This window comes from Dryas octopetala, chromosome 9 (assembly GCF_963921425.1).
Source record: "Dryas octopetala chromosome 9, drDryOcto1.1, whole genome shotgun sequence".
NCBI lineage: Eukaryota > Viridiplantae > Streptophyta > Magnoliopsida > Rosales > Rosaceae > Dryas > Dryas octopetala.
In genome coordinates, this window is record NC_141374.1 from 4,926,043 (window position 1) to 4,947,466 (window position 21,424).

General features: G+C 35.1%; 1 long non-coding RNA gene and 1 pseudogene across 2 annotated transcripts; both read right to left on the reverse strand.

Annotated features, from left to right (window-relative positions):
- Positions 1-889: 889 nt before the first annotated feature.
- Positions 890-5,793, reverse strand: LOC147273339 (respiratory burst oxidase homolog protein C-like; annotated as a pseudogene). Its single transcript, XR_015119771.1, has 9 exons — positions 5,631-5,793; positions 5,474-5,522; positions 4,389-5,362; positions 4,167-4,262; positions 3,910-4,025; positions 3,601-3,703; positions 3,226-3,296; positions 2,052-2,635; positions 890-1,445 (listed from the first exon to the last, which is right to left on the reverse strand). The product of XR_015119771.1 is annotated as a respiratory burst oxidase homolog protein C-like (transcript).
- A 435-nt stretch (positions 5,794-6,228) lies between these two features.
- Positions 6,229-15,394, reverse strand: LOC147273340 (uncharacterized). Its single transcript, XR_015119772.1, has 8 exons — positions 15,069-15,394; positions 14,310-14,443; positions 14,154-14,183; positions 13,972-14,038; positions 12,208-12,608; positions 10,678-10,784; positions 7,944-10,137; positions 6,229-6,926 (listed from the first exon to the last, which is right to left on the reverse strand). It is a non-coding gene; the product is annotated as an uncharacterized LOC147273340 (long non-coding RNA).
- Between the last annotated feature and the right edge of the window lie 6,030 nt (positions 15,395-21,424).

Below are 21,424 nucleotides of genomic sequence, written 5' to 3' on the forward strand. Positions count from 1 at the left end.
CAAATAAAACCCTTATTTTTTTCTAAATAATACCCTTTGACCATTGTCTTGTCAAAGAAATATGTCATTATTTTTTTAATTTTTGAGGGTATAGGTACTGGTTCACCTCATACCTTCCTAAGATATAAAATGAGGTTTGTGTAGGCTGCATGTTAGGTTTTAACTCTGCCCAAAATCTCAGAGTTAAAATATAATATAAATCTGACAAACCAGAGTTTGATGAAGAAGTAAAAATGCATTGTCGAACACTAAAAAATAGCCGCCGAGCACTCGGCGCTTGGCGCTTGGTATGTGTGAAAAAATTAGAAACTAATGAACCAATATTTTGTAATATAAAATGATTACAATATTATTGGACTTTAGTTAAAATTTTAAAAGACATACGATTTTAGTCAGCAAATTGTAAAATTAAAGAACTTAAATGAAAGTCTTCCTTAACATTATTTTTGTTAATCAATTTTCATACTTTGGATAATCAAGAGCAAGCCCCACCATGGCATGTCATTTTGGTTTCCTGAGCGGACCTTGCGTTGCAAATTTGCCATCAAACTGGGAGCATCCATTGAACATTTCTGAGTCCTGAGTGATTGGGCCTTTGCATTGCCAATTTGCTATCAAACTGGCAAGCCCATAGGATGATTGATCACCATCATACTTTGGTATCAACAATATTGAACAACCCCTACCCCTTTTTTGGGCACACTGAATGTTGGATCTGGGCCATATATACAGAGCTGCATGCAATACACAATATTCAATTCTGTCACATTAGTTGTTGCTATACACACTTCTTATATATATATATATATATATATATATATATAACTGTGTTAGACATTAATTATGTATAACTTAAAAGACATTTCACTTCTATGTAAAAGTCCGAAAGTAAGAAGCAAATAAACGATGCCTTAGCTTACCTAATAGTAACAGACTAATAGTAGATAGTCACTCATTTTACAACATGCCATGCACAACTCTGCATATCTCTCACCATCCTGTGACTTTTACAATAGAAAATGACTGTTATACCCCTAATGGGCCACATCAAACAGGGCATACATGAGGGTCACGAGGCTGTTGTTACTGTCACAACTCACAAACCACCACCTTATTCTCCTCCATATCTACATTCAAGTTCCAACCCACTGCTCAAGTGTTAGATTTCTATTCATATATGTAAAGCAGAGGATAAGATAAATTAAGATTGTGAAAATTTACATAAAGCATGAAGAATGTCTATCTTTTTGCTTGTAAATGATAGAGAGAAAGTGGTGGGAGTCTCAGAGGAATTGACTTTGTTGCTCTCCTCTCTCCTTTGTGTAATTGTTATCATCAGAAGTTTTCTTTATGGAATTCGAATTTGGTGGTGGTCTTGTGAGAGAAATCTGAAGCTAGCTGACGTAGCTCTTCCGTAAGCGCTGGTGGCCCACAGTAGAATACCCCTGCACAACACACACACAGAAACCCTTAAATCCTGATTAACTGGTAAATGAATGATTAGACATGGATATTTTAATTGTTTAATCATCTATATGATCTCTCATCCCCAACAGCAAAAGAACCACCACTTAGTTTAATATTGTCCAAGCAGTGATTTTCATGTTGCTTATTTTTAATAGAAACGACAAAATAAATGTGAACAACACAACAAAAGGTACCATCATGGATCAGTCCAAGGAAAAAAAAAAAATACTATCATCAGGCACATAAAGGCAATGGTATAACATGTTTTTAAGTATAAAATAGAAAGAGAATATACGTATATCTCTTAAAGAGATGGAATTTAGTTACCCATTTCTCATGAGCAATGCTAAAAGGATCTCATTTTTAATACAATATTAGCTAGTGAACTTATTATGTGACTAGTTGTTAGTTTGTTACATCAGTTATTACGTGGTTTATAATGTAAATTAAAAGTGTGATCTCTTTAATATATATTATTAATTTCTCGTAGAATTGTTAGAGATATCGATATGATTTGTAAATGTTGTAAGTATAAGATTAGACGCAAAATAAAGTTATGGAAGTTTAGGGTGTAGGGAACTCACCAACTCTAGCATGGGTGTGATCAAGTGTGATGTGCTTGAAGACCTCACGCTAGTTGGGCTTGGCGAAATGGGACTTGACACGAGTGCCCAAGACGATATCAACGCCATTCTTTGCGTGATTGAGGGACTGAAGCATAGCAATGAAAGCAGAGCGTGCATCACCTTCTTCATAAACACTGGTGCAGTAATTGTGGAACTCAATCACTCTCTTGTGGTCCAATTCCGCCACCTCATTCATAGCCCCTTTAAACCAGTCAAATGACCCTTGCTCTCTTGTCACCCAGTAAAAGTAAGCCCTCTTGGTCTTAAAGTTATGGACCCCAACTGAACCTGAACCTGAACCACCTCCTTTTGTTCTGTTTGGTGTTACTGCCTTGGTACTACTATTTCTCTCACTTATCCCATTTTCTCAGGCATTGTCCTCCTCTTCTTCCTCCATGGCCTTTATGTTGTTCACTATGTCCTTCAAAATACTTATCATTGGGGTTGCCCCAATTCCCAGCCCTACAAGCAACAACACTTCATATTTCTTGTAGTCCTGAGCTGGTGCTCCATAGGGTCCATCTATCAGCACTCTGGGAAAGCTGCTCAATTATAATAACCATCATAGCAGAAAAGAAAACCCATTAGGTTACTATCATTAATAGACACCAAGCCACTTTCTCATCCAATAATGAATACAAAAATGAATATCTAAAGCCACACAGAATCTTCTGCTTCAGAGAAAAATGACATCTCTAATCACTTTACAATCTTGCCCATCAAAATCCACTGCATAGATGTTTGTTAGATGTCCCTATCTAATATCTATAAAATGCATTCAACATTAATAGTCTACTTTATCTTCCTTTGTTCTGAAAGTAGTATATAGTGTATATACTGAAACACATATATATAAAGTAGTTTGTGATGATGGGGTGGCTTGACTGTATGTGCAAGTACATGACAAACACTTTCACTGGCCAGTATGCAACTGTGGGAAGTTTTTAATCTGCCTATGTTAGTCACTGACCAGATTGACAACTGGACACTGCACCTGAACAATAACAAATTAATTTTCTTCTCTTTTCATGGTAAAAAAAAAAATTATAATTTTTACCCATGAAGAAATGCATGTTGGTCTGTTAAACTATTTTGATGGAGCATTAATCCTTAATTAGTTAAATTTACTTACTCTAAGTGGTCTCCTTGCAAACAATCAGCTCTGAGGAGTCCACTTTTCCCACTAGGAGGTGGTTGGCATAACTAAACAAACCAATAGAAGAAGATTAGCTGCCCATTTGGATTTTAAATTGTGGTATTCAAGTGTATCCATATATATATATATACATATATGATCAGCATGGCTTTCTGTACCAAAGCAGTATCTTATTATTTTCGTTCCCTATAAGCAAACCATGCAATTTGGCACCACATAATTTGACAACTTTAAATACAGCTCGATGATGTTGTGGTTGATGCTTTATACAAACTTCTGATACATAAAACTGATTCCTAGCTCAAGCAAAATCTAGCTGAAGTATGCAAGTTTTGCAAACCAGAAACACACCTGTGAGAACACCGTTTTAAGTTGTCTGGTCCAATCTCCAAGAATTCGAATATGAACACTGAGGTGGTCATCCCCAGGGGCTGAAGTGATGGAAAATGGGTGCCTTTTGACATGTCAACAACCAAGTACTTAGCAACATAAGAAAATACATGAAAAAAAAGTGTAGAAAATAGTGAACTGCTCTCATATCAAAGAGTTTGATATATTATGTTGTTGGATTGTAAGGACGTACCATACATTTTGAAATGAGTCTACTTAATCCATAATAATGAATCATCATTAAGAATATTTGAAGGGATGCTCAATTACCATTCAAATGGTGAGACAGCAGCACAATTAACAAACATGTATTGGCCACTATGGTATCTGAAGCCCTGAGGCTTTGACATATGAATTGCCAACACATTTCCAGGATAAAGAGCCACCTAATCCAGAATAATTAAGAAAGGAACAATCAGATGGTTTTCATTTTGGCCCTTTTTATAATTTAACATGTCCCCAGTATAAACATAAAGATATTATAATATGATATGAATAATAGAGCTATATATGATCAAGTTGTTCACCTTTAGTATCTTAACTGGCTTGATACTGGATCTGAGTGCCCAAACCAATCTTTCTCCAGCATAAAGAGTGAGTGGAACAGCCAGGTACATCCAGCTCTGTCAATTCCAGGCAAAATTTCATATTATAGAAAAGTTCATATATAAAATCAAACAATTAATCGAAAGATGAATTAGCAAATTAAAAGGGTGATCAAAATATGAGGTAATTAAGAAGGTTCTAACCGTTTTCTTGTACCATTCCTTGGTGAGGTATAGGTGAACACCATGGATAACCAGCAAGGTATAGACAATGATGAAGAGGTGGTGGGAATACCAAAAGGCATTGAAGCCAGTGAGCTTCTTCAGAGGTTTAGACAAGTTGAGCTTACCTCTTCTAAAACAAGGGGCAGCTAATGTAAAGGCTATTGCCATTAACACTACCATAACAATCCCAGTTACTCCTTCCACTGACTTAACAAAGTACCAATAATCCGAAGGTTGTTCCTTCCCGAAAAAAGGCTTATCAGCTCGTACTTGTCACTGCTTGCGTGAATAAGGTGTGGGAAATCACATGCCAAATGGTAAATCGCGTGCACACCAACTCCAATTGCAATCCCCACAGCTATCACCTTGTGGAAATTGAGGTTATCATCAAAGGGAACGACGACACCCAATTTGGTCTTGTTCCTGAGCAAAGTGATGGTGTTTCTGCAGACTGGTAACAGAATGAGAGCCATGTTGAATTTGAGTGTCTCGGCTGCGGCATTGGCCATGCAGACACAATGCCCCATTACCTCATATGCAGCCTTTTCTCGATACTGCACAAACTTGTAGGTGAATAGGCTTGCCATAACCCCAAACCACAGTGCCATTACCCAAACTCTCTTCCAATTGTTTTGTAAGAAGTACTTGGTGCTTCTACACCACCTCCTTAATGGGTTGTTTTCTCTTGTGGGCTTGAGCTTCTAGCTCAGCATTTTGCTCAAGTTCCGGCTTTCTCTTCCTCTCACCACAGTCTCATAAGAATTTTAGAATCTTAAAGTAAGATTTTGAAGAAGAGAAACGATGGAATTAATTCAATGGTCTTCTTTTAAATTATTTACGATGATGTATCCCAGATTTGCTGGATCTAACTCTTCCATGATCAATGCTGCATATTCCTCTGCTTGATTTTGGATGTTTGGGAGTTTGTAGGCAGAGGCACTGAAGCTCATAATCTGCACTCACAATTCACCAATTTGATTTGGAATATGTCACTCTGACAGACCAACACAAAAATCACATGGTAGCCAGGATTAGTTAACAAACACATGTTGGATATGCCATACCTCTCTGACCTCCTCTACTGTGATTCTGCCATCTGCATCTTTATCAACCCTGAAAAATTTTACATGTTTAATTAGTAATTAATCACCACTTAATTCTCTTAGAAACTCTCAAAACCAAAAAACAACAACTGGGGGTTGATTAAGAATAAGTTATTACATGTCAAAGAAAGTTTCAAGCCTAGAGTTGAAGCCCTGCTCAGAGATTTGGTCCCAAAACTCCTTCAACTGGTCCTTGTTGATGGAATCGCTTTTGATACCGTGCTTTCAAGACACAGCATCAAACAGCTTCCCAGCAAACTCTTTCGATTCCTTATTCATTCCTACATTTACATCCATGGAGATCATCTACAAAATATCATTAGGAAAGTAAAGAGACTTTGAATGAATAGCTAGCTGCACAGACCTATACATTCGCCGAAAAGCGAGGGAGGAAGCAAGCCATTGGAGGAAGCAGTGAGCTGGTCGAACCGCTTCTCAACCGCAGGCCACTCTGCATTTCCATCTGTCTTGCTGATGAACTTGAGGCCCTTCAGTGCAGGCGGCGCCGCCGACTGCGTTCGATCAAAATGACGTCGCGGAGGAGGAGGAGGGACTTGACCCTGTTTCGAGAACGAGGCCAGACGCTTCAGCTCCAGCGAAACCTGCTTGATACGCACTCATTCTTCACAGCTTATACAATGTATGTCAACATTCATAAGGTCACCCATCTAACCACTACCTAAGATTAAGTGCTCTGTGCTCTGAAAATAAAAAAACGAAAGAAGAAATGTAAAAGTTCACACCACGCAGACAATTGTTAGTAATAAAAGATACTTTAAAGAGGGGGGAAGAAGCAAGTCAGGCAGATACTTACTCTGGCCATATAAAAGGAAGGAAATTGTGAAAAAGCTTTTGAAAGAACATCATCAGTCACTTAAAAACTCACCAAAATTAAAGAACCAAACTAAAAGAAAGCTTCATTATACAAACAATTAACCTTTAACAATTTAATTTGCACAAGAATTAGCGCTCCTCACATGCTTTAGAGCTAAGTCTAATGTTCATATATGTGTGCCATAGGCCCATAACACTAATCAAGTGCTTAAAATACTGCTACCCATTGCACCAAGAAACATAATTCAAAACCAAAGCCATAACCAATCTAATTAATAATGTGAAAAACTTAGCTGGACATTTAAACCAAGCTTAATTAGCAGATTGAGGATGAACAATGACCATAAACTGATATTAGACAGTAGCCAGTTGGCTCAGTACTTATTCACATGACACGTTACACACACACACCCTTTCCATCCGGTCCTTCACTTACGAGGATACGGCGCTAGTTTTGCGAAGTTAAGGGCTGCCGACAGCGTCAGCAGCTTTGTCCTTCTGCGGGATGCTGATAGTGTTTTCTCCACTCGCTGGATCTCTTTCAGCTCTCTATCACCCAGCAGCAACCGACTGTAGTTACCTGCATTCACAAAATATACACATGGTCAGCAATATCCAATCATCGGAGTACACCCAATGACACAATACATGGGTAAAGCACCGCAACTAAGGTTTGCATGGTCGTGGCCACCCTCCGCAACCTCCCAGCTGCCGGAGGCCCACACGAACCTCTTATACCAAGATTTCTGCAACGTGGGGTTGCCGCAAAAGAACTGCCGGAAGGGCCCCGACGTCCATGAGCCGCACCCGTACCAACCCTGCCATTTTTCTGCCCACTCACCATGAAGAGGTTGGTGAATTGAGCGTATGTAGTCTCCTCTAACCGGCACACCTTCCACACCACGTACATACTGGAGAGCAGCCTCCAGAAGTTGAGGTTCAGCTGACACACTGCCAACCCCAGCCACACTACCATCTCCTAAACCCCAGCCGCGCTACATCTCCTGCATCCATTCGGCATTTTCACCACCCAGCCTAGAGCTCTAGGCCGCTTCGCCCTCGGAGACTCTCCGAACGTGCGCCCTCACGACCTCCACCCTATCCTGCAGCTCCTCGCCCCCACTACCTTCAGACTCCCCTGACTCCTCGCCGGACCCAGACAGCATTATCACCGTTGGCACAGCCTTCTGGCCCCCGCTAACACCCTCAGCCTCTCCGCCAGCGGGATGTGGTCCACCGACTTCTACTCCGCTACTTCCCTTATGCGGACCTACCACCTCATCCTCGACTTTCTCCAAGTCTTGGGCTTTCGGTGTTGTGGGACTAGAGAGCTCCACCAACGGTGTGCTCTCCGGCACACTATCCCCGGAGAAGACGTTGCCAAAGTCTACTTGGTCACTACCACGCGGAAGACATTTGCAATCCCACAAACACAAACGCTCAGCTTTCGATCTAAACCTACCTTTCACTCAAAACCAAACCCAGCACCCGTGTTCTTGCCCAAACTCAAGAACATTCATACTAAACTCATACAAAACAGCCTCAAGATCCAAAAAATTCAACCAAAATTCATGTTATTTCATAGTTTGGTACTAACCTTACCTTGATTTGATCAGATTGAAGAGGGGATCACTTTTCTCTTCTTCACCAACGTTTGAATCTTCACGCACTAGCCGGAAAGTCACGAACTCTATCTGATTCTCAACCGACAGCAATGATGTTTGTGAACCAAATCAAGGCCCGACGTCTCTTATACCGAACCCTAGGGCTCATCTTGGCCGTCTAACCCTTTTGTTTGCCTCACCAGATCCTAACACGTGGCATCCACGGTACACCACAACTCCCGTACCCCATGTTCACACCAGTTCACTCGTGTCATTAATGGAGGAATAGTGATTGGCTACGACTCTAGGGACGCTGGATGCGAAAACAAGTAAATTCTTGTTATTTTATCTCTCTATTTTTTTTTTCAGGGTTTAAGGTTTGTTATTTTCTACTTCGTTCAGTACTTGCATATTTTATGTTTTCAATTTCAGACTGTACGGAAAAAGTTCTAGAACTCAGTACAACAATGGTTGCAACATCCATCGGGAATGTTTACCAATGCAAAAAATTGTGGGATTATTTGAAGAAACATGCAACAAAAAAGCTTTTGCAACGCTCCAAACTTGTTTCTTCTATAGCCAAGTTGGGATTTGAGTATATAAAAACTTTTCACATTGTTAGAAGCTGTATGTGTTATATCGCCGACATGTAGTCAGAGGTAATTATTCATCTTGATGTAATTATTCATGTCTTGAATATCTATAATTTAGTCATTTAGCCTGTTAATATTGGGTGCAGAAGCCAGCAGTTTGTCTTCTCGAGTATCGGTGTAACAAAGAGATGAAGAAGATCACAAGACGATGGGTGAAGATTTCTGATTTTCATGCAATTGGCTCGGGTGGTGATTTTGCTCACGCTGAATTGCAGAGCAGATTTCCAACATATAACAAAGACATTCCAGTACAAGAAGCAATTGAAGCTGTCAAGTTTGCACTACTACAAGCATCATTGCTTGATTCTAATACAGTAGGAGATTTAAAAGGTAATCAATCTCTCCCTAAATTTTTATACTTCATTGAGTTATAATTCAATGTATTAATATTATCTCTTTTGGTTAACCGTGTTATATTTGACTTCAAATGGAATTGAGATTCGGTTCATTTACTCTCTTGTTCGATTGTATGTGGAATCTTATGATTGCTTCATCACTACTCACATGAATTCAATTTTTATCATTTATCAACCGGACAATGTTAATGAAAGCAACATTAGTCTCTTTTCATTAACATCGTCCGATTGATAAATGAGAAAAATTGAATTCATGTGAGTAGTGTTGAAGCGATCATAAAATTCCACATACAATCGAACAAGAAAGTAATTGGATCGAATCCTCAATTTCATTTGAAGTCAAATATAACATTGTCAACTGGAAGAGATAATATTAATACATTGAATTATAACTCAATGGAGTACAAAAATTGAGGGAGAGATTGATTACCTTTTAAATCTCTTATTTTATTAGAATCAAGCAATGATGCTTGCAGTAGTGCAAACTTGACTGCTTAAACTGCTTCTTGTACCGGAATGACTTTGTTATATGTCGGAAATCTGCTCAGCAATTCAACGTGAGCAAAACCACTGCCCAAGCCAATTGCATGAAAATCAGAAATCTCCACTCGCTGTCTTGTAATCTTCTTCGTTTCTTTGTTACACCGATACTCAAGAAGACAAACTGCTGACTTCTATACTTAATATTAACAGACTAAATAACTAAATTATAGATATTCAACACATGGACAATCTTATCAAGATGAATAATTATCTCTGATTGCATGCCGGCGATATAACACATATAGCCTCTAACAACGTGGAGAGTCTTTATATACTCAAACCCTAACTTGGCTATAGAAGAAACAGGTTTGGAGCCTTGCAAAAGCTCTTTTATTGCCTGTTTCTTCAAATACTCGCACAATTTTTTGCATTGGTAAACATTCCCGAAGAATGTTGCAATTATTGTTGTACAGAGTTATAGAACTTTTTATGTACAATCTAAAACTAAAAACATAAAATATGCAAGGACTGAACAAAGTAAAAATAACAAACCTTAAACCCTGAAAAAAAAAAAAATAGAGAAAGATAAAATAACAACAATTTACCTATTTTCGCATCCTACATCTCCCTAGAGTCGAAGCCAATCACAATTCCTCCATTTAAAACCAATAAAATAGTGGTTGTACCCTTTAGTTCTGCATTTTACAGAACCATAAAGAAGAATTAGAAACATAGACTTGAAATTCAATTGTATTCTGGCTTACTATGGAACACAGGTGAAAAGAGAGAGATTAGGCTTTTCATTTTGTTTTAGGGTTATACTAGAAATTGTGCCCGCACAATGCCGCGGGTGCTAAAAGGTTATAAAATGTTTAGAAGATCTATAAAATGTTCATTCAAGGCCTAATAAAATTTAATGGAAGGATAATACTTTTACATATATATGGAAATCTAAATATGTTTGTAAATATTGACATGAATGATTGTTCACCAAGTTTAATTTACAAAATGTGCATTCATATATGGCATGTTTTATATGATGTTTGGTTTATTAACATATGAATAATAAACCAAACAGCATTCAAAAAAACATTATAATAGTTGGTGAGACAATTGTGTCATAGTAATCAAAAGATTTGCAGTATTCAACTGCTCATTGTTAAAAAAAGTTGTGGATGGGTGGTCAGAGGTGGCTTAATCGGTTTTGGGGGATTCTTCTTGCGTGGGCTGCTCACCTGTTTTTGTATTTTGTGCTGGGGAATTGTTCTCTTCTTTGCTTTGTGGGACAGGGGGCCTTTGCTCTTGCTTGTTGCCTTCTGTAGAGGGCTTTTCTTGTGCTTAGCTGCAAATTTGAAAAATGTGACTTGTTAGTATAAATAAATGATTACATTTGAGATCATGTAATTTAAAAGTAATGTGCAGTAAAAAAACACTTGAATGTAAGAACTTTATTTGATTGAAATTGATAATGTGCAAGAAAAAACTTGAAAAATTTGAGCCATTTATTCATAAGGGAGATTTGTAACCAATTTAATGCAGCTTTAACATAAGAATGAACTTCCTTTCAGAATTTGATACCAATGCATCGAAAGAAAGCCTCTGAAAAAAGGCAAATTTTTAACCGATGTATAATAATCTGTAGCAAGCCTATAAAATGTGCAAATGTGCAGCAAGTGTATAAAATGTACAGGAAGTCTATAAAATGTCCATTGAAATAACAGTCATTAAATCTGTCACAAAGACTGCCATCTTTGCCAACACAAAGCAACAAAATTAACACAGTTAAATTCATATGCATTAGGTGGAGGGAAACAAAGTAAAAAATGACCACACCTAAAATCATAAAACTACCAGAAAAAACGAACTCATAGACTGCCTTGTAGCTCAATACACACAAAGGAAAAAAGGACATCAACCAAAGGAAAACAAAAGTTCACATTTATCAACCAAAGCTTTACCTAGAAGGGTATTATATATATTAAATAGGCAAACCCAAAAACTTTTCAAGAAAGGTGACTTGTAGAGCAAAATTCTACATGTAGGTAGCTTCCACTCATGTTCCATTAGTCATTTAGTCCTATGAATTAAATAGGCAAAAAGAGAGAGAATATTTCTGGTAACAGAGTTTCTAAATGGGTAATTAATTGACATCTTGGTCTCTTCACCTGTATACAGAAAAACGACAATCACCCTTGGAAGCAAACAACATTAATTATTCTGGACTTAAATGAATTTTTGGAAAAGGTAAGCATTTTCATCAATTTTGAAACCACTTGATTTCAGCAAAACTTAATCAAATCCAATGAATTTGTATAGACGTCATAAAACTATACGTTGTAAACATGTAAAATGATATTCAACGAATTTCTAAAAAAAAAAAAAAAAAGAATATTATGTGAATGCTGACCTGTCAGAAAGAAAATAAGAAACATTATACGTAAGGCATGTATTAGACTTATTGGTCTCTACTATCATTGCTTGCTAAGTTGTTATGCAATATTTGTATTCCAAATCTCAGGAAATGTCTATAACACAAAGAAGCATTGATCACATCAATTGTACGTTACTTATAGATCGAAACTAGCAACTAGGTTCTGCAACTTGTAGTAATAGAGACATACTTGAGGTTAAGTCCATGTTTTACACAGGGGAGCTTTTTTCCTAGTTGTGTTTCGCCTCTGGAAATTTGGTTTCAATAGTTGGCTGGTGGTTATGCGTTGGTCTGGAGCACAAATAGGCTGGGATGGGATCAAAGGCTTCTTTACCTGAACACTTGAATTCGTCATGGCATTGCTTGTGGCGATTGGAGAAACTGATTCTGTTTTGAACTGTCTTGGCACCTCGAGTCTCACCAAAATCCTCGAGGTTCATGCATCAAGCTGCCAGTTACCATCTGGTGGCGATAGAACTGATTTATCTGGCTTAGGCTTGGAAATGCAAGCCGGAGAACATATCTTGGGGACTTCATTGACAACCAGCTGCTCCCATTCTTCTGTAATGCATGCAGATGTTTGGTCTTCTTGGGCTCTCAGATCCAACTGTGAAGTTTCCTCTCTGATGACTGCAACATCTATTTTTGAATTTGACTGTACAATCACTTTTGGAAATTTTTGGTTGGGTTGTGTTTGCTTCACAGGTTTCCTCTTCCAATATAGGGGATATTGACCTGGAATATTCACATCAACAAAGCAAACATCAGAGGAAACTTTCATCATCAGTTCAGATATGGGTGCTACACATCTTGATTAACAATGACGAATCTAAAAACTCGGTGAATCTAACAATGAAGAATCTAAAAACACATCTTGATTAACAAAAAAAAATCCTCACAGAAGAGTTCCAGAAGTGAATGCAAGCAGGACATGTTTCATACCTTTGACAAAGAGTCTTTCATGGAGTTCTCAATCTCCTTTGTTACTGAAGAAATAGTTAATTGATAGAGATTAGGAACATGTAAAATTTCTTATGATCCTGCAATGTGCTGCAAATATTATAAAGATGGTCAACGGAGGCCGGCAGATCGAAGAGAGAGGTGATCAGGGAGGGAGGAGAAAGAAGAGAGAGAAGAGATCTGGTAGAGAGAAGGCCATGGGGAGGGAGAGGAGGAAGAGAGGGAGAGTTTGGTGGTGGTCTTGCCGCCTAGCTCGCCGGCATCACGCCAAATTAAGGAGAGAGAACTAGGGGTGGGCACGGTCCAGTACAGTCCAGTGCTCACCCCAAACTGTACACTGAACTGTATAACTAATCCAGTCCAGTCCAGTACTATAGAACTGAAAATTTTGGCTCAGAACTGGACCAAACTGAACTGAAACAGTTCCAGTTCAGTCCAGTTTACTGTTTGGGATTGGGCCTCACTATTTGGGCCTTAGCCCAATTAAATTTTTGGGCCAAAAAAAATTTTAAACATGTTTTTTTTCAGTTTTTAACAACAAATCACAACATTTTTTTTTACAACAAATCAAAACATTTTTTTTAACAACAATTCAACATTTAACAATTAACATATAAGACATCAAGTCATCAACATTCAACAATCACGTTTTTTGTACCATTCCACAACCTACAAAATATCAACCAATAACCATTTCACAACCTCAAAGACTCAAAGTTACAAACCATTTCATCACCTATCAAGATTCAAGACATCAACCATACATATAACCATACAAAGTTAAGTACTTAACTTAGTAACTTACTAACCATACACCATTATCCAAGTGCAAGTAATTAAAAAATAAAAACCAACCAAAGCTAAAGAAATACAAACCAAATGCAAATTACAAACCAACCTAATACAAATTACAAAGTACAAACCAATCAAAAACAAATTAAGTTACATAACTAAAAATAACACAAATTAAAATATCCTAACCAATCATCAACCCCCTGCCACCAACCAATTGTCTTCAAATAACTCATGTCAACAACCAATTGTCATCAAACACTATAAATAAATAACTAAGCAACTAAACAATAGAATTCAACTTAACAAATTAAATTTTTTGAACTTGTGAAAGTCAAAAACTTACCATTTTGGCTACCTACTCAACACTGAACAGCAGGGACTGTTTTCTTTGAAGTGGCTGAAGACATATTCTGTAAAACAAATCAAAAAATGCACTTTTCGTAAAAACTAAGTTAATACAATAAACAAAGAAAGTTTAATACAATAAACTAAGTTATAAAAAAAAGTAAAAACTAAGTTTAATACCTTCTTCAAGTGCTTCATAAAACTCTATTTCTTCAATGGATGGATCATATTGTAGAGCGATCACGAGGTAACAACATAGAAAACCCATATACAGAAAATTAGAAATGCTAAAACTTATTAACAATCCAAAAAACAAACAACAGAGTATTGGCAAACCTTCACAGAGTTATTCTTCACAGAGAGAGGTCCAGTTTGAGCAAACAAAGGTTGTGCAATACTTCTTTTTGAAGACAAGGACAGTCAACAACGATCCCATGTAGGAAGTTTTGCTCTTTTAAGCAGCAACGGCTCTGCAGATAAGCAAGCAAACAACTGAAGTCTAGTTAAAGACTTACAGCTAGACAAATTAACATAAACACAGAATGATATAAATCACTGTAAATTGGATACCAGAACTTAATGAGAAAAATTCTTAAGACACATTAATATCAATAACAATGGAATTATGAAAAATCCACCCATCAGCATATAATGGTACAAAACGTGTGGCCAACAAACTCTACTAAATTGTGTCTTATCAATATTATTTTGCTAAAGCAAATTGACTTTACAAAACACTTTATGAAATTATGTTGAAGTCTCCTCTGTTTCACATTTTTGTTAACAATATAATTTGGAGAGGAGAGCTGGGTAGGAATTTGGGAGCCCCCTCTGAAACAGAGTGAGAATTTTATGAAACATTGAAAGCATATTGAACTTTGCTGAATTTTATTCCAAAAAAAAAAGGATCGAGTTTAAAATTAAACTGGTTGAGATTATTTCCATATAATCAGAAGCATGCAAGACCATAAAATTGATGGATCCATAAAAAGATGATAAAAAACCCTAAACCTAACCCTAAATCAAACCCTAAATCTAACCCAAAATCTAACCCGAGATACTGAGATATGAGAGATGAGTGATGAGAGAACTTACCCACGGGTCGAGTCGAGAGGCGACGGCGAGAGGAAGATCGCGACGGACTGATCGCGAGAGGAAGATCGCCACGGCGACGGCGACGGCGACGGGAAGAGAGGAAGATGGCGAGGGCAACTCGGCGAGTCGGCGACGGACAAGGCGTGAGGAAGACCGCGACGGCGAGAGGAAGATCGCGACGGCGTGAGTGAGGTGAGTCTGCTGTCTGCGTGACTGCGTGATGGTGGTGACTGCGTGAGTGTCTGAGTGAGGTGAGTCGTGAGGGTTTCAGTCTGAGTGAGGTGAGTGACTGCGGCGTGAGGGTTTCAGTCTTTCAGACTTTGAGATGAATTGGTTGAGTCAAAGTATCAACTGAAACAGTTAACTATTTGTGTAATTAAATTGGTTGAGTCTTTCGGTTTGTGTTTGTGACTTAAGTCACTTGAACACTTAACTATTTGTGTAATTAAATTGGGGTTTTAACTTTTATTGGGGTTTCAATTGTGATTATATAGTTATACTTAATTAGTTATATATGTTATATATTTATTATTTATATATGTATAGAGTAACTAATATAATTTAGGATATATGGTTATAGTTGACTATGAGTCTAATTGGGGTTTCATTGGGGTTTTAATTGGGTTTATACTTTATACAAAAATACTCTAAAATTAACTAGTTAGTAAATTAATATAAAAGTAACTACTTTGTTGGGCCCACTGCACAATGTAATTTCAAAATTCAAACCGTTTATTTTCTAGACCATGCTTCAAAGATCATTCATGTAAAAAATCTCTAAAATCGGAAGTCATTTAGCCATTTGATTATAACAACAACTCTTTATATGATTTTATCGAAAATACTGATCGTCTATTTATTTAATCTTAATTAGATGACTAAATGATTTCTGATTTAGTTGATTTTTTGTAATGATGATCTTTGAAGTATGACCTAAATAATTGATGGTTCGGATTATGAAATTAGTTATGTGATGGGCTCAAAAGCATGGTTAGCTTCGTATTAACTTGCTAACTGGTTAGCTTTAGAACACTCCTCATACTTTATATACTTATATAGTTATACATGTTATATACTTATATATTTATTACTTATATATAATATATGTATAAGGTAATTAACTAATTAATATAGTTTAGGGTATATAGTTATAATTTTATTAGGGTATAGGGTTATAGTTGATTATGAGTCTAATTGGGGTTTCAATTGGGTTTATATACTTATATACTTATTATTTATATATAATATATGTATAGATTCATTAACTAATTAATATAGTTTAGGGTATGTGGTTATAATGTATTAGGATATAGGGTTATAGTTGACTATAAGTCTAATTAGGGTTTCAATTGGGTATATAGTTATAGATGTTATATACCAGGCTCCTTCTATTGAGGTATACCTCAACTTATTTATGTTGAGGTACACCCTATTAGGGCTCACACTAGTCGTTTTGTATTGATCCGAACCGTTCATTTTTTACATTTCCATTGATAGATCATGTTTGCAAAAAATTAGCCAAATCAGAAATTATTTGCCTATCTAACTTTAATCAAATAAATGGACGAACCAAATATTTTTGATGAAACCGTTCATTTGTTTTATCAAAGTTAAATAGGCAAATGATTTCCAATTTGACTAATTTTTTGCAAGGATAATCTATCAATGAAGATGATCCTTGCGAACGGTTCGGATCGACACAAAGCGACTCGTGTGGGCCCCAACAAAGTCATACCTCAACATAAATAAGTTGAGGTATACCTCAATAGAAGGAGCCTATATACTTATATACTTATTACTTATATATAATATATGTATAGAGTAATTAACTAATTAATATAGTTTAGGGTATATATATGGTTATAATTGTATTAGGGTATAGGGTTATAATTGACTATGAGTCTAATTGGGGTTTCAATTGGGTTTATATACTTATATAATTATATATGTTATATACTTATATATAATATATGTATAGAGTAATTAACTAAATAATATAGTTTAGGGTATATGGTTATAATGTATTAAGATATAGGGTTATAGTTGACTATGAGTCTAATTGGGGTTTCAATTGGGTATATAGTTATAGATGTTATATACTTATATACTTATTACTTATATATAATATATGAATAGAGTAATTAACTAATTAATATAGTTTAGGGTATATATCTGGTTATAATTGTATTAGGGTATAGGGTTATAGACTTAGAGTTGACTATGAGTCTAATTGGGTTTTCATTGGGATTTCAATTGGGTTTATATACTTATATAGTTATTAGTTATATATGTTATATACTTATTACTTTTAGGGTTTACGGTATAGATTATTGGATTATAGGGTTTCCTTTAAACTTTAAACCCTAAACCCTAAACCCTAATATATAATTTCCTCTATTAGAAGTTTATAACTAATTAACTATATACTATATCCTATAACTATAATAATTTTAGTATATAGGGTTTAGTATATAGATTATAGAGTATAAAGAATATACTAATTTTATTATAAAATGTATAACTAAAATTATTTACTAAAACATTATTATATAAATAGAATATAGGCCATTTGGTTATATAATATATATTTTATGGTCTAAAATATAGCTAGGTTAATATTAATTTTATTATCTAAAATGTGTAAAATATGTGTAAAAATGTATGTAAAAATGTATGTAAAAATGTTTATAAAGTGTATAAAAATTGTATATAAATTAAATATATATAAAAATTAAAAATACATATTAATTAAACAGTCCAATCCAGTCCAGTCCAATTCTGTGAAGTGAAAAATTGGACCGGAACTGGATTGGACCGGTCCGGTCAGGTCCAGTTTTGACCCGGTGTTGACCAGTTTTGGTCAAAGCGGTTTTTTACGATTTTTTTTCCCCCCGGTTCGATTCGGTGCACCCGGTTTCCGATTTAAACGCCCACCCCTAAAGAGAACAGAGAATAGATTTGTCAGAGAGAAAGAGAAAGTGAGAAATGAAAGGAAAGGAAGGAAAAAATAAAAAAATAAAAGCGTTTAGGAAATAACAATGCTTGCCTATGTCCATGGTCTTAGGAGCTCCTTAGACCCTACCTAAACTTATATTTTGGTCAAGCCAGCTCAAAATCGGAACCGTTCATTTTAAAGATCACATATTCAAGATTATTTTTGTAAAAAATCAAATCAATTAGAAATCTTTTGATTATATAATTGTTATCGAATAAAATAGACGGTTTGGTCAAGAAATCACTCTTTAAATATAAACCGTCTATTTGTTCGTAACAGTTATATAACCAAACGATTTTCGATTGATTTGATTTTTTGCATAAATGATCTTGAATAGGTGATCTTTAAAATAAATGGTTCCGATTTTGAGCCGGTATAGCCGAAATATGAGTTTTGGGGGTAGGATCTTAGGAGCTCCTAAGACCATGGTCTTAGGCAAGCATTGTCCTTTAGAGAATTAGGGTTTATTGGAGTTTAAGGAATTTGAGCAATTGGGGTTATCTTGAGCACATCATTCAATTATTGGAATCGTTTATGTTTTAAATAATCATTCATGCAAAAAATCATCTAAATCGAAAATTGTTTAGTCATTTGATTAACAGTAACAATATTTAAAGATATTTGTTTGTTTGCATAGTTTAGATGATCAAACAATTATCGATTTAACTAATTTTTTGCGATGATGATCCTTAAAAATAGACCTAAAAAATGAACGGTTCTGATCATTGAGATGCAATGAAGAGTGAATCCCACAAAGATCGGTAATTGGTATTACCCACCATAACCTTATATTCATAAACTATAATTGATATTCTACACCACAACTTTATACCTCAAACCAAAAAATCTAAAATCTTATACGATTATACCTTAAAAATTAACTCTATACTATAATAATTTTAGTATATAAACTATAAATTATAGTTTTGAACTTTTAGTAATATTTTTACAATATATAAACTATAAATTATATAAAATATAAACTAGTAATATGTTTAGACTTTTTTGCAATGATAATATTTAAATATACACTTAAAATAATATCTTCAAGTCCAAAGAAATGATATATAAAATATATTTAATTCTATAAGTTATTATATTTGAAGTATCAATATGCCTATAAATATATTACATGTACTTGAATATCGCAAGTAGCTAAGTGGTGTAGTGGGAATTCACACTTTAATTAACCTTAAAAGGTCTTGGGTTTAAATCCAGCAGGTGCAGAAAATGCTTACACCTTTTTTATTGAATATATATAACTTTTATATAATCTATATAATAAAATAGAACGGTTTTCCTTAATTAATTATTGTCTATCTCTCCTTAATTAATAATCTAGTATTTAATAAAATATAAATATAGATAAGTTGGTTTTTTTCCCGATGTTGACTAATTTTGGTCAACACGGTTTTTTCCCATTTTTTAATGGATTGGTCTGGTCCAGATTTTTAGTTCACAATTTAAATGCCCACCCTACTTTAAAAAACTGCAAACTTTGTAGCCTAATTAGGAAAAAGAAGAAACATGCATGGATTTCATAGAGAGTTACTGGCACATGCACATTAATCCATCACAAAACCAAATTCAGAGACTTAATGTAAGGCTTCTAATTAGACATTCACAAAATTTCCAAATTTGGTTGTCCTGGATTAATGTGTCAGTAACTCTTACTGACATACACACCCCAAACCACATATTCAGAGGAAGCCTTCAACACACATTGAGTATTCACTTCTGACTGATCAATCTCATTTGAAGTAGTTTCTATCTCATGGAAAGTTGACGAAATTGCAACATATGAAGCCCCCATAACAACACCTGAGACAAAAATGCACAAAATAGGGATAGGTAATGGTCAATGTTGACACCAAAAACAAAAAAAGACTAATAAGGTTGTCAATAATTCCCTAGTGGGGAAATCCGAAATGCTATAATTCAATATGTCTAATTATGTGATGCATATTCATCTCATTGTTCCATATAGTCCAACAAATGAATGTACTGCACCATAGCAATAGAGATGAATGCTTGGCACCAAAAAAAAAGAAAAGGAAAAAAAAAAAAGAATCAGGTTATTGGTTCTCTCATGGTACACATGACTATGCTTTAGGCTCCATTTGTGATTATTGTGGCTTTTAAAATATTTCTGACCAAAAAAAAAAAAAGAAAAGGGCATTAGACAAGTGTTTGGTAATATCCTATAAAAATTTAATAAGTACTGAAAGCTTACAGTGAAGTGATATGGGAAAGTGACAGAATAATTAAGCATTAGCCTTATAGAAAGTGTTACAAGCTTAGATTCGAACTATTAGTTCAAGATTAACATTTACCTTCACTTAGACCCTAAGTTAGTCCTCTCAATGACATTGAAGTCAATTGGCGAAGAAACACTTTGAGCTTCATCGAGCTCTGGAATGAGGGCAGAAACATGATTGTATTTTCTCCAGCTTTCATAGAATCTTTAATCACATTCAGTGTTTTCAAACGCAAAAGCGTCACGCAATGCGTTTTCAGTCTCACAAGGTGAGGCATAAGCCTTGACGCATTAAGCATAAGCCTTTTGGGCATAAAAAATAAAATTATAAAAAAATTATAAAAAAAATTATATAGCTAAACAATAGCATTAATTCTCATTCACAAATAAAAATCATCCATATAACCAAAGAATTAAATTTCCGATTTCGAGGAAATTTTGAAAATTTTTAAATTTCGACAAAAATTAGACAGAAACGACGGAAATTTTTAATGAAACTTTATCATATGTTTATTTAACATATTATATACTAAATTGATAAAAAACATTGAAAAAACAAATTATATAGTAGGTTTCATGTGATATAAAGTGAATATAATGCGCGCTGGAGCAAATACTGTTAAATAAAATTAGTATAATGAATAAATAAAATTAGTATATTATTTATACTGTATAATTTAATTATACACTAAAATTTAAACCCTAATACTTTATATACTCTATATACCCTAGTACTCTTTATACTCTATAATTTATATAGTAAACCCTATTCACTTTAGATTCTTTAGGATATTAGGTTTTAGGCCCTTTAGGATATTTTTAATTAATTTTTTATATAAAAATGTATTAGAGTTTAAGGTTTAAAATAACTAAACGAAATCTCAAACTTTTTTTTTCTTTCCAATTGCCCAAAGGCCCCAAAACCCCCTTATTTTTTCACTTTTTTTTTTCTTTCCTTACTTTTTTTCCCCATGCCTCTTTCTTCAGTCTTTTTTTTTTTATCTTTCCTTCCTTTTTTCACGTGCCACTCACCTAGTCAAGCTTTGTCTTCACTGAGTGTAACAACTCAAATTTTGGCTTATGGTAATTTTTTTACTTAAATTT